This window comes from Pseudophryne corroboree, chromosome 11 (assembly GCF_028390025.1).
Source record: "Pseudophryne corroboree isolate aPseCor3 chromosome 11, aPseCor3.hap2, whole genome shotgun sequence".
Lineage (NCBI taxonomy): Eukaryota > Metazoa > Chordata > Amphibia > Anura > Myobatrachidae > Pseudophryne > Pseudophryne corroboree.
Genome location: NC_086454.1, coordinates 132,810,156 through 132,822,831, shown reverse-complemented (window position 1 = coordinate 132,822,831; position 12,676 = coordinate 132,810,156). Strand labels below are relative to the sequence as shown.

The window sequence follows — 12,676 nt, the reverse complement described above, 5'->3', positions numbered from 1 at the left end:
TTATTTGGGTCATAAATACACCCTTACGATTGTTTGAAAAGTGATGTTTAACTAATTTTTTTTTTTTTTTTCCCCCCCTTTTCCTCTTTCTTCACCAACTTACCTGCACACCATTAATTTTCACAATTAAGGAACAATAAACAAATGTATATTTCATGAATATTACAAGGATTAACTGCAATCTCAAATTACCCACACACACACATTATAGAATATAGCACTTAAACAGTCATATACAAAGTATATGACAACAACGCAATTTATAATTCACTACGATCACAACAAATTTTTCCTATTCTGTTAACAAAAAAAAAAAAAAAATTAGTTAAACATCACTTTTCAAACAATCGTAAGGGTGTATTTATGACCCAAATAAAATACAACACAAGGTTAACACATGATATTATTAGAGAAACAGCCCCTATTTTCTCTATTTTCTCCTTTTTCTGATATCTTTCCCTTATCTTACTATAACAAATAATCCTCCTACACAAACATTCATGTATCACTGTATCTCACATACACATATGTTTTTGGTTTATAATTAGGCACGGGATACACAAATGTACACGTATATACATATTTTTTACACACGGTTTTATACACACATTAATACATGCACCCAGCTTTCTTAGAAATGGTTTGATTATGTAACAGTGTTATTATCAATCTAACAAATAATCTCTCTAATGCCTATATATCAAGCAATATGGGCTACATGGACCATGCTCTGCACTGTGCAAAGAACTATCATGGTGTAAATAATGACTGAATGTATATTTTCCTATAAACACAACATATTTCTCAATTCATCTTAATTCAGTAATTAAGCACTCTAATTGTTATTTATTATAATCCCCTTAGTGCTTAATATTAATTTTAATTTTCAATATATAATAAAAATTTTTTCCCGATCTTACTCTTGTCAATGCTTTCCCTATACACTTTAGTTAACTTATAACTTAATTACTATATAAAGAGAAAGAAACGAAGCCTACTCATAATTGATTCATTGATAAAAACTGTGGCAATGCCTGAATAATACGAGAGGGACTAAGAGTGGACCAATCAGATCAATGACTGTTTTTACTCAGGTCCTTCATTGGCTATCAACAAGAGTCAATCACTCAGTACAGCCAATTAGTTTACGTAGCTCCCTATATCAAGGTAGCCATAGCTACGAGAAAATCACCCTGTGAACAAGCTTACGCGAAACGTACGTCAGGAGACGCGCCGATCACGTGGTGCGCACACGTGATCGGGTGAACGGGCTGCTTGCTGTAACCCGCTCGGCTGAGCGGCGAGAACGGAGGCGGACAAGTCATCACCCCAGCTAGATCTATACCAGACAACCAGGTGACAAGGGTATCATACCAGTACGATACATGGTTCTTATCTAATAAGTCACACACACCACCCGAAATCGGGAGGTGGTCATATGCTGACGGGTGTCATAAATACTTTATAGCATACTTAACATACAGACATACATACTGAGAGGGATAAACCCACATGTCTTCACTTTGTATGCCTAGATAACTGACCATAAATGTGTCTAATTACTGAGTGTCTATAGAGATCAGTGACACAGACACAAGTTTGACACAATTATTTTGTATAACTAAAACATCATATTAGTCAACAATAGAATGGACCTGTGAGTTGCCACTCACAAGAACGGCCACTCTAATTGCCGTGATTTGTAATAGATGTATTTGATCATGAATGGCCAGTTTGAATGTCGTTACTGATAAACAAAGTATTTGACCACATTATCAGATGGAGGTATTTAGACTGTCTGCAAAAGTGTATCTTTCTGTGTGATACAATCAGAAACAGATGCAGGTGTTATTTGACTCTGTGCAGCACTTGGTGACAGAAAATTGGCTGCTCTTAACGTTTAATGAGAGTTATATGTCATAGTATATTGATACATTATAGACTCACGGCCTTAACTAAAACTGTCAATCCTTAGCACATTTTCTCAAAGAGTGTGTCGTCTGTTGTGGACCTACCAAAGTATAGGTTCTGCAAGGCATTGCAACAGAATCTTACAAGTAGGCACAGCACCCAGACTGCTCTGATCTTCTTTCTTCAGACCTTATGCTTGTGTCTCACTCTCTCATTCTCCACCCTATGCCTAATGGTATGATGGATGAAAAGCAGAGGTGAGAAACGGTGACAGCAAATTGGTCTTATCTGTTATAACACTACCTGCCCCAAACACACAGAAAGTACCACCAAAAATTTTTTTGGCTTGCTCCGAATACTGAATTATTGAGTCCTCCTTCATATATGAGGAACATCATTTACCAATATCCTATTAAGACAAGCCCAATAGGTGGAGGGATGTCATAAGGACTATCTTGCGGCCATACTCCTTTGGATAAGCCCAAATCCTTCCGAACTTGGAAGCCAAGCATTGGAAGGCCGGACCAGTACCAGGATAGGAGACTACCTGGGAACATCTTGGTGCTGCAAGATAATCTGTCCATATAGACACATACCAACCCTCGAGGGCACTTAATTGTGATCACCCACAAAGAATGGGGAAAAGCTTTTTTGGAATCGGAATGAACCAATGATTTAATTCCCTGCGTCTACCACTTTTTCCCATGTGATACATGCAGACTGAATGAGGGTTCATATATAAAGTTTTCCCAGTCATTAATGGCAGAAGGGAGGACCCTTCCTCAGCACATAATTAATATACAGCAAACATCAGTTCACTACTATTAATTACTTATCCAGTATTTAACAATAGGATAAGTTTATATTCCATATAAATTCGCATAGCTATTATTCATTCTCAGAAGGAACATCGCTAACTCTAAAAAACACGGAATTTAATTTGATTTATTCAAATCTTTTCAGTGTACTGAGGTACAATATATCTATCTTCCTGAGTAAGAGTGCTTCCCAAACAGAGTCATCTGTTTCTTCTCTTGGTATTAATGTATAATATTCAGGCTCTAGGGGAGCACCGCCAACAGTAAACCCACAGCACATAAAATAGGCAACTTTGTTTTGCTAACATGTGTGGGATACTTTAAATACAGGACTTTCCTGCATATTAGTAAGTTGGCTTCTTTTGGGAGATAACTATCTTATTACTTCATTATTCATTTATTACAACCGGTGCGGTCTCCTCATTAAGTTCATGTACGCTAACTCAATAACTGGTTATCCAGCTTTCTAGGACGCCAGCACGGTTGTAGTAGTAATTGGGATACACAGACTTCCTCTCTTGGCAGTTCTGGCTTTCCCTCAAACAATTCCGTACTCTTTTCATCTTAAATTTTTCAGGAGTTCCTTACTGATCTCAATAATGAGCTTTAACTTAAAACAGGAGTTACTTTCAAGACGTAAAAATAGGGATGATTTGGAGGACATATTTCCCAGCGACTGGGTGGATAATGAACCACATATCAGCTGGGAGGAAGATTTTCAAAAACTAAATCAAAAGTTACGCAAACAAATAAGAACGAATTGGGACCTAACAACATTGGAAAACTATATCAAAAACAAAATATCCCCAAGAGGTCTTAGGCCTAGAATTCTCCCAACTTTCGATCTCGCTAGTGAGAACTTGAAGAAAGAGTGGGAACAGACCTTGTTAAAATGCTCGGCAGACCTTATGAACATTCTGACCAAACATGATCATTTAGTATTGGAAGAGTGTGAACGAGAATTAGAGGATTTGGGTAAGAAACTCGAAACATGGGAGAAAGATTCCCAATTTCAAAGGTGTTTTGAGCAAAATAAACAAGAATTATTGGCATATGAACAAACCATTATCGATCGAAAAAAGAATAAATTTGCAAGGGACAAACGAGACTTTGCCTCCGGGAAGATTTTTAGGTGGCAAAGAACCACCTCGAAGAGAGATCCATCAAGGTACACGGAACAATATTCTTCATCGGAGGCAGAAACCTCAGGGGCAGAAGATACTGTGGACTCTGATAGAACCACTTACAACAGAGGGGAGATCACAAACAGTCAACAGACGGCCTCTTTTTTAGGGGACCCCCAAGGGGGAAAAGCGAGGAGAGGACAGGGAGGAGGAAGACGAGGAGGGGGAACAAGAGGAAGAGGAAGAGGACAACAGCAACAATGGAACTCTCCCCCCCCCCGTGACTCGCAACACTCGGAGACGCTAACTCCCAATGTATCAGGACACATGCAACATGAAACAGAACATGAGAATCAACTCAAAATTATAAACCTCTCAGAACATTCTATCACAGAAACGCAGAAACTCATCCTTAGTAAGGGTCTGACCTTTTCCCCTACAGGCCACTTCAACAGATTTAGATGGGAAAAAGACCTAAAACTATTCGGAAGAAAACTTTTACTGACAAAAATGTTTTCCACCAATGAAGGACTACACATGACCCCACTGTCACGAAATGGCACACAAGAGGAAAGTGCAACCTTGACATTACAGGAACAAGTGGCACTAATTACTCTACAAGAACTACAAGAAGAACAATGCCTAGAAGATGGGGGAGATACGGAGCCATCAGGGAGACCTATATGCAAGAAAAAGTCCACGTATTTTCCGCCTGAACATCTTTGTCCAGAAGTCCAAGTATTTATGAGATTAGTAGCAAAAGAATTTGATATCATTCACACCAATAGACATAGCGGATATTCCAATATTACTCTTCAGGAGAAAAAGGCACTACAAGATATCCAGGACTGGCACGATGTTGAAATAAAGCCTTCTGACAAAGGGGGCAACATCGTAATTTGGCCCAAAATACAATATATACAGGAGGCGCAACGACAATTGGAAACCACAGACTGCTATCGCAGACTGTTACTCAGTCCACTAGACAATTATAAAATACTATATCATAAAATAGTGGATCAAGCATTTAACAACGGCACAATCACAAAGCAAGAATCTCAATATCTACAAGTTCCCAACCCGAGAATCCCTACTTTCTACATGCTACCGAAAGTTCACAAGAACATCCACACACCCCCAGGCAGACCAATTGTTTCGGGCATTGGAGGGTTAACTGAACAAGCCAGCATCTTTTTGGACCTACATTTGAGGAAATATGTCTTAGACCTTCCCTCATACATCCAAGATACAGCGGACATACTTAGAAAATTACATGATGTACGACTTGAAGACAACCAATATTTAGTATCATTAGATGTCGAAGCACTGTACACTTCAATCAGTCATAAACATGGAATTGCAGCGGTTGAACACTTCTTACAAAACAGAAGTGGCGATGAGTTTCACATATTTTTGATCAAACTGTTACATTTTGTATTACATCATAACTTCTTTGTCTTTAACGACAAATTCTTTTTGCAGACGAGAGGAACTGCAATGGGGGCGGCCTGTGCACCTACTTATGCGAATATCTTTCTCGGGTGGTGGGAGAAGGAGATAGTCTTCAAAACAGAGAATGACAAATACACATCAAACGTTGTAATGTGGGCAAGATACATCGATGATGTATTCATGATATGGGAAGGCGATTTACAATTGCTACATGATTTCATCAAACTGCTCAATAACAATACAATCAATATCCGTCTTACCCACAATATCAGTCAACTACAAATACCATTCCTGGACCTCATGATTTTCAAAAATCAAGAAGGGATGATCGCCACCAGCCTATATAGGAAGCAAACGGCAACAAACACCCTCCTTCATCAGACAAGCTCCCACTTCCCCCCAACAGTTGAAAATATACCCAAAGGAGAGTTCCTGCGCCTTCGCAGGAACTGCTCAGATGATCAACAATTCAAAAAGCAAAGCTCAGACCTAACCGCCAGGTTACGGGAGAGAGGATACAGCAATACCAGTATTAAAAAGGCCATGAGATCAACAACAAAAATCGAAAGACAGGATATTATCTTTAGGCAAAAAGCAAAGAAGAAAGACACCACAATACGGTTTGTAGGTGACTTTTGCCAAGAATGGAAGAATATCAAACAAGCCATACAAAAGCATTGGCATGTCCTCCGAACTGACCCAGTGTTATTCGACAATTTGGGTCCCCATGTATCAATGAGCTGGCGGAGGTCTAAAAACCTCAAGGATCAATTGGTTAAAAGCCACTTTCAAAAATTACCGGACAAAAAGAAGCAAACCGTAGGCACATATCCATGCGGCAGCTGTAAAGCATGCAAATTCATACAGATGACTACTGAAGTGGAAGACAAATATGGCAAAACTTGGAAGATTCAGGACTACATCAATTGCCGCACAGAAGGAGTCATCTACTGCATCCAATGCCTGTGCAATAAAAGATATGTGGGCATGACCACTAGACCTCTTAAACAACGCATACTCGAACACGTTGGCACAATAAGAAATGCAATGGCGGATAAAGCAAAGATGAAGCAGCTTACCACAGTCGCCCGTCATTTTTACATGTGTCACAACAACAAATGGGAGGAACTGCGAGCATTTGGCCTGGAGAGAGTAAGGTTGGGAATACGTGGGGGCAACATCAACGACTGCCTGCTAAGAAAGGAAAGTGAATGGATTTTTAAATTAGGGACACTACAACCACAAGGGATGAATGAAAATATCAATTTTGGGGTATTTCTCAGCTAAGTCCCAAGAATACATCAGCTTCAAACCTCACTTAAATTCTAATAACGTACCGTCCCTTACTCTAGTCCTCTCCGCTAAATAAGGTATATTCATAGTATACAATGTAGAAAATTAAGTTTTCCTCTCCGCTAAATAAGGTATTTTCATAGTTATACTGTAAAATATTAGGTTTTCCTTTAAGAAAATATAAAAAATATAAAAATGCAAAAATAAATAAATACATAAAAAACACGGATTATCCTCACTGTTACAATTCACACCCTTTCATACAAAAAGTATTTCCTATGTGTCCCCTTTCCCTTTTTTTTTTTTCTTTTTCCCCCCTTTTCCTCTTTCTTCACCAACTTACCTGCACACCATTAATTTTCACAATTAAGGAACAATAAACAAATGTATATTTCATGAATATTACAAGGATTAACTGCAATCTCAAATTACCCACACACACACATTATAGAATATAGCACTTAAACAGTCATATACAAAGTATATGACAACAACGCAATTTATAATTCACTACGATCACAACAAATTTTTCCTATTCTGTTAACAAATAAAAAATTAGTTAAACATCACTTTTCAAACAATCGTAAGGGTGTATTTATGACCCAAATAAAATACAACACAAGGTTAACACATGATATTATTAGAGAAACAGCCCCTATTTTCTCTATTTTCTCCTTTTTCTGATATCTTTCCCTTATCTTACTATAACAAATAATCCTCCTACACAAACATTCATGTATCACTGTATCTCACATACACATATGTTTTTGGTTTATAATTAGGCACGGGATACACAAATGTACACGTATATACATATTTTTTACACACGGTTTTATACACACATTAATACATGCACCCAGCTTTCTTAGAAATGGTTTGATTATGTAACAGTGTTATTATCAATCTAACAAATAATCTCCCTAATGCCTATATATCAAGCAATATGGGCTACATGGACCATGCACTGCACTGTGCAAAGAACTATTATCATGGTGTAAATAATGATTGAATGTATATTTTCCTATAAACACAACATATTTCTCAATTCATCTTAATTCAGTAATTAAGCACTCTAATTGTTATTTATTATAATCCCCTTAGTGCTTAATATTAATTTTAATTTTCAATATATAATAAAAAAAATTTCCCGATCTTACTCTTGTCAATGCTTTCCCTATACACTTTAGTTAACTTATAACTTAATTACTATATAAAGAGAAAGAAACGAAGCCTACTCATAATTGATTCATTGATAAAAACTGTGGCAATGCCTGAATAATACGAGAGGGACTAAGAGTGGACCAATCAGATCAATGACTGTTTTTACTCAGGTCCTTCATTGGCTATCAACAAGAGTCAATCACTCAGTACAGCCAATTAGTTTACGTAGCTCCCTATATCAAGGTAGCCATAGCTACGAGAAAATCACCCTGTGAACAAGCTTACGCGAAACGTACGTCAGGAGACGCGCCGATCACGTGGTGCGCACACGTGATCGGGTGAACGGGCTGCTTGCTGTAACCCGCTCGGCTGAGCGGCGAGAACGGAGGCGGACAAGTCATCACCCCAGCTAGATCTATACCAGACAACCAGGTGACAAGGGTATCATACCAGTACGATACATGGTTCTTATCTAATAAGTCACACACACCACCCGAAATCGGGAGGTGGTCATATGCTGACGGGTGTCATAAATACTTTATAGCATACTTAACATACAGACATACATACTGAGAGGGATAAACCCACATGTCTTCACTTTGTATGCCTAGATAACTGACCATAAATGTGTCTAATTACTGAGTGTCTATAGAGATCAGTGACACAGACACAAGTTTGACACAATTATTTTGTATAACTAAAACATCATATTAGTCAACAATAGAATGGACCTGTGAGTTGCCACTCACAAGAACGGCCACTCTAATTGCCGTGATTTGTAATAGATGTATTTGATCATGAATGGCCAGTTTGAATGTCGTTACTGATAAACAAAGTATTTGACCACATTATCAGATGGAGGTATTTAGACTGTCTGCAAAAGTGTATCTTTATGTGTGATACAATCAGAAACAGATGCAGGTGTTATTTGAATCTGTGCAGCACTTGGTGACAGAAAATTGGCTGCTCTTAACGTTTAATGAGAGTTATATGTCATAGTATATTGATACACTATAGACTCACGGCCTTAACTAAAACTGTCAATCCTTAGCACATTTTCTCAAAGAGTGTGTCGTCTGTTGTGGACCTACCAAAGTATAGGTTCTGCAAGGCATTGCAACAGAATCTTACAAGTAGGCACAGCACCCAGACTGCTCTGATCTTCTTTCTTCAGACCTTATGCTTGTGTCTCACTCTCTCATTCTCCACCCTATGCCTAATGGTATGATGGATGAAAAGCAGAGGTGAGAAACGGTGACAGCAAATTGGTCTTATCTGTTATAACACTACCTGCCCCAAACACACAGAAAGTACCACCAAAAATTTTTTTGGCTTGCTCCGAATACTGAATTATTGAGTCCTCCTTCATATATGAGGAACATCATTTACCAATATCCTATTAAGACAAGCCCAATAGGTGGAGGGATGTCATAAGGACTATCTTGCGGCCATACTCCTTTGGATAAGCCCAAATCCTTCCGAACTTGGAAGCCAAGCATTGGAAGGCCGGACCAGTACCAGGATAGGAGACTACCTGGGAACATCTTGGTGCTGCAAGATAATCTGTCCATATAGACACATACCAACCCTCGAGGGCACTTAATTGTGATCACCCACAAAGAATGGGGAAAAGCTTTTTTGGAATCGGAATGAACCAATGATTTAATTCCCTGCGTCTACCACTTTTTCCCATGTGATACATGCAGACTGAATGAGGGTTCATATATAAAGTTTTCCCAGTCATTAATGGTAGAAGGGAGGACCCTTCCTCAGCACATAATTAATATACAGCAAACATCAGTTCACTACTATTAATTACTTATCCAGTATTTAACAATAGGATAAGTTTATATTCCATATAAATTCGCATAGCTATTATTCATTCTCAGAAGGAACATCGCTAACTCTAAAAAACACGGAATTTAATTTGATTTATTCAAATCTTTTCAGTGTACTGAGGTACAATATATCTATCTTCCTGAGTAAGAGTGCTTCCCAAACAGAGTCATCTGTTTCTTCTCTTGGTATTAATGTATAATATTCAGGCTCTAGGGGAGCACCGCCAACAGTAAACCCACAGCACATAAAATAGGCAACTTTGTTTTGCTAACATGTGTGGGATACTTTAAATACAGGACTTTCCTGCATATTAGTAAGTTGGCTTCTTTTGGGAGATAACTATCTTATTACTTCATTATTCATTTATTACAACCGGTGCGGTCTCCTCATTAAGTTCACGTACCCTTCCTCTTCATGCAAAGAAGGGGGAACCTCTCGTCTTTTTGTATTTATTAGGCCGAAAGGACTGTATTTGCGGGTGATAGGTATTTTTTGCCGGTGCAGGCGCAGAGGGCAAAAATGTTGACTTACCTGCGGTAGCCGCCGAGACTAACGCATCCAGGCCATCGCCAAATAAGGCCTCACCTTTATATGGGAGAGCCTCCATGTTTCTTTTGGAATCTTCATCCGCGTTCCACTGGCGAATCCATAACGCCCGCCTAGCCGAGACTGCCATGGTAGCGGCTTGTGAACTCAAGAGTCCAATATCCTTCATTGCTTCATCATGTAGGCGGCAGCGTCCGTGATATTCCCTAACTTAAGGAGTATCTCATCTTTATCAATCGTGTCAATTTCTGATGACACGCTTTCTGACCATTTTTCAATAGCGCGACTCACCCATGCGCAGGCAATAGTGGGCCTGAGCAGTGTACCATTGGTAACATAAATGGATTTCAATGTGGTTTCCATTTTACGGTCTGCCGGCACTTTAAGAGAAGCCGTGCCAGGAGCAGGGAGAATTACCTTCTTTGTCAACCTGGAAAGTGCACTGTCTAACACAGGGGGTGACTCCCATTTTTTCCTGTCTTCAACTGGGAAAGGATAAGCTATGTGAATCCTTTTGGGAATACAAACTTTTTTTTATCAGGATTCACCCACATCCCTTCAAACAGAGCATTTAGTTCGTGTGAAGGAGGGAACGTGACTTTGGATTTCTTTTCCGTACATAAAAAAGCTTTCTCCTGAGGTACAGGAGTGCTTTCTGTAACCTCCAACACGTCCCTTATAGCCACAATCATATATTGTATACTTTTTGCCAATTTATGATCTATCTCTCTGGATTTACTATTGTCTACACAAGAATCAGAATCCGTGTCGGTATCAGTGTTTACAACATTTGCAAATGGTCTCTTATGTGACCCAGAGGGGCCGCCCGCATAAGGAATAACAGCATCCTGAAAAATCGCATCTTCCACAGATTTTTTCCAGCATGCAACCTTAGATTCAGACTTATCCAATCTACGGTTAATCAGATGCATACTGTCACATTGCTCTTTCACCCATGCAGGCTCTTGGTGTGCCGGTAGCGCCACATTACAACTCTGTGTCCCTAAAATGGTTCCTCCGGGGAGGAACTCCCTGCCTCCGACATGCCTCACACGTGTACACCACACTCACAGACACACTGGGACTTATTTTGGGGACAGACCCACAGTAAAATCTGTCAGAGGGACACAGGATAGGAGCAGCCAGTTCACAAACCCAGTGCCAGTATTGCCTGTGAACACAGTATGTCCACAGCCCAAAAGCACTTTTGAATAGTAAAATACATTATCAAATGCACCACAATCGCTTTGTGCCCCCCCCCCCCTTATAGCACCCCGTACTTGTCAGAAGTGGAGGAGAGAGAGAGAAAATGGTGCTGAGTAGCGTGCTGGCTGCCTGAGGAAGAAGCTCCGCCCTTTTTACCTCAGAAACTTTTCATAATATTTATACTGGCGGGGGCAGGGCTGTGCCTGGGCATCTTATGCCCCCTTTTAGCCAGTTTGAGGTATTTTTCTTGCTGCCCAGGGCGCCCCCCTCCGCGCCCTGCAGTGCCTGTGTGTGTGTGTGTGTGTGTGTGTGTGTGTGTGTGTGTGTGTGTGTGTGGGCAGCAATGGCGCACTGCGCTCCCGCCAGCCGCGCCGCACCTCAGCCATCACTTACTTGATTGAAGATCATTCTTCTCATACTCACCTGTCTTCTGACTTCTGGCTCTGTGAGGGGGGTGACGGCGTGCTGTGGGAGTGAGCATCTAGACACAGCTAGCGTTCAGTTCCCTTCAGGAGCTAATGGTGTCCTGTCAGCCAGAAGCAGAGCCATGAAACTCTGAGGAAGTTGGTTCTGCTTCAGCCCCCTCAGTCCTACGAAGCAGGGAGTCTGATGTCAGCAGATCTCCCTGAAAATAAAAAACCTAACATAAGACTTTTCAGAGAAACTCAGTAGAGCTCCTCAGAGTGCATCCAGTCGACCTGGGCACATTTCTAAAACTGAGGTCTGGAGGAGGGGCATAGAGGGAGGAGCCAGTTCACACCCAACGAAAAGTCTTTAGAGTGCCCATGTCTCCTGCGGATCCCGTCTATACCCCATGGTCTTGATGTCGTCCCCAGCATCCTCTAGGACGTATGAGAAACACAGGCACTGGGGCACAATACAGTACACATGGAGTAGGGGGGTCAGTACTGAACTTGCATATGGGGGGATAAAACACAATAAGGAGCATACAAATATATGTATGTCTGTGCGTATATAAATTATGCATGTATACACATACAATCAAAGGTATGCAGTTCGCATCCCGGCAGATGGGATGCCAGCATCCTGAATGTTATTATGCCAGGGAGAGTTAGGCTTAGGCTGCGGGGAGGGAGGGTTTGGGGAAGGTTAATTCATTTCATTTAAAATGTCAGGATAATGGTGGTCAGGATGCCACTGTCTGTATTCTAACCACCAGCATCCCGTACCCAACTTTAATTAAATATCCCAACCAGACCCCATACACAGTGTATATGTATGTACACACACACACACACAATAAATAAATAAATATATATATATACATATACAAGAAAAAACATCCGGCACTCTGATTAAATGAAA

At 40.2% G+C, this 12,676-nt stretch overlaps 2 pseudogenes; both read left to right on the top strand.

Annotated features, from left to right (window-relative positions):
• Positions 1-2,364: 2,364 nt before the first annotated feature.
• On the top strand, positions 2,365-2,484 carry LOC134971178 (5S ribosomal RNA; annotated as a pseudogene).
• Positions 2,485-9,199: 6,715 nt separating this feature from the next.
• On the top strand, positions 9,200-9,319 carry LOC134971177 (5S ribosomal RNA; annotated as a pseudogene).
• Positions 9,320-12,676: the final 3,357 nt, after the last annotated feature.